Here is a 2,474-nt window from a genome sequence, read left to right as displayed (position 1 = left end):
TCCGAACGCCGAGAGACTGAGCTCCCTTACGCGCCGGCCAACGGCAGCGGGGCGAGTGGAGCGCGAGTGCGCCTGCGTGTAGACAGAGCGCGCTCGCTCGCGAGCACAGGGCTATCTCGCGCGTCCTCCGGATTCTCTCGCGAGAGCTGCTCCGAACGCCGGGAGGCTGAGCTCCCTTACGCGCCGGCCAACGGCAGCGGGGCGAATGGAGCGCGATCTCGCGCAACAAAGCGAGAAGAACATGGCGGGTCAGAGCGGCTGAGACCGCGCGGGGTACGGGGGCGCGCGCCTGCGCGCGCCGCCCAACTCGTGAGCGCGGAACGGCTGCTTAGCGACGCCGACGCCTCCTCCGCCAAGCCCGCCTTTTCATAATATACTCCATAAAGAGTGACGGCAACGCCGCCCAATGAAATGTCAGGGAGAGAAAGCTGCCCCCTCAAATCGTGGAAGTCTGCGCCGAAGGGGCGAACACTCCTAGGTTTCAAAAAGCGCTTGGGGCCGTTAATGGCGGGCTAAGGGAGGAGATGTGAGGCGAGGGTTTTTGTTGTTGGACGGTTTCTTTTAACAATGGGATAATAGAAGGAAGGGAATACTTTTTGTTTTCTGAGGAAGAAAAGTACCAGAACATAGCATTTAAATAAACACGCAGTCAAAACCATATACAGTATAAGGCTTTGGTTTTTGTACTGTGTGTGTCCCCCCCCCCCAGTGTGACATTCACAAATACCCAAAAAGAGCCTGTAGCCCATCTAGTCCGCCATCCAGGCCCTGCCTTCCCAGGCCAGGTGGTAAAATAGGCTTGCAAAGCACATTTTGTGAAAAGAACATATGAATTTGTTCATATGCAATTGGAAGATTTGCATCTGTTCCTTCACTAAGTCAAAGACTGGGTGTTTAGAAGAAGAGCTCTAAATGTTGAAACATTTAGATTGGTTCAAAATTGGGAAAGGAGTACGACAAGGTTGTATATTGTCTCCCTGCTTATTTAACTTATATGCAGAATTCATCATGTGAAACCCCATGAAGAGTCGGACACGACTAAACGACTAAACAACAACAAATGTTGAAAAGGTAAATACTGAGGTACAGGAGCAGTGGCTTTTAAAAAGTACTATAACATAGCCAAGGATGTTTCACCTGGAACATTTCAAGAATGTTAACCCATCTAACAAGGATAAATTAAAATACTACTGTTGGGTGTGGTCTATTTTATGTGTCTCTGTAGAAGGGTTTCTCAAATAATCTCTTCAAATTCCCACGCATTATTGCTATTATTGGAGTACCGGTAGAACATGAATATTATTTTACATTATTTTAATGTTAGTGTTAATACTTTTACTTACTATCCGCTGCTCATGACCCTATGACTAAAAAATATAATATATTGTACCCTCCAATGCCTTCTTTCTGGAAACCTTTTGTAGGTACTAAATATCCTTTCAAAAAGCTACAATATATGTTTCCTCTTCCTGGTGAAAAGGACAAAACTTGGGGTACGCTGCTTAAAGCATTTCCCAACTTTGCTAGAGTCTAGCCCTGCAGGTTCTGGATCAGTCAGAAAAAATGAGATTTCAAGGAAGCAAAGAAGATGCAAATCAGGTGGCGCTGTGGGTTAAACCACTGAGCCTAGGGCTTGCTGATCAGAAGGTCGGCGGTTCGAATCCTTGTGACGGGGTGAGCTCCTGTTGCTTGGCCCCAGCTCCTACCAACCTAGCTATACGCTGGCTCCCTCGGCCAATAATGCGAGATGAGTGTGGTCACGACTGGACCTAATGGCCCTGCAGGTTCTGGATCAGTCAGAAAAAAACGAGATTTCAGGGAAGCAAAGAAGGTGCAAATCAGCAGCCAGTAGGCATGATCTTTATTTGTTGTAGCAAAGGTTTCACCTTCTAAGGTGAGCAAAGAAGAAGAAGCCAAGAACAAAGATTACATGAGATTTTAAAAGTTCCCACAATTCCTAGTGTCATCAAAACATCATAGAAATGTCACAAAAGAGGAGTAGTGTTAGGCAGAAATTGAGATACAGACATGCCCTTGTCAATCCCATATTGTCCCAACCTTTGTCCCCAACAGGCTAATGAAAGTACATACTGTACCGTACATTTACATATCCTTTGCTATTAAAATATGGCTTGACCAGGTTGGATCGCATTCTACTCTGAAGATGGGTTTTCCGTCTGAAGTTTTGTGATTCTGATAACACCTTCCCCACCCTACCTGACCCCCTTTGTTGGGACTAGTAACACTTTACATTTAAAGAAGATTGGAAAAAGTTTATTGAATATATGGGGGAGATTGTGTCACTTGAAAACCCTGGCAGCATTAAGATAAATTCAGTGTAAATAAGTTTTGATGGATGTAATAATGGAATACTGAATGGTTTAGTTTATGTAAAATATGCAGGGATTTATGATATGCAAAATGAACCATTGAAAGAGAAGAGGAGAAGTCATTGATACTTTAAAGATGTTTAA

This window comes from Zootoca vivipara, chromosome Z2 (assembly GCF_965207765.1).
Source record: "Zootoca vivipara chromosome Z2, rZooViv2.hap1.1, whole genome shotgun sequence".
Taxonomy (NCBI): Eukaryota; Metazoa; Chordata; class Lepidosauria; order Squamata; family Lacertidae; genus Zootoca; species Zootoca vivipara.
Note: the sequence above shows the minus strand (reverse complement) of the source record.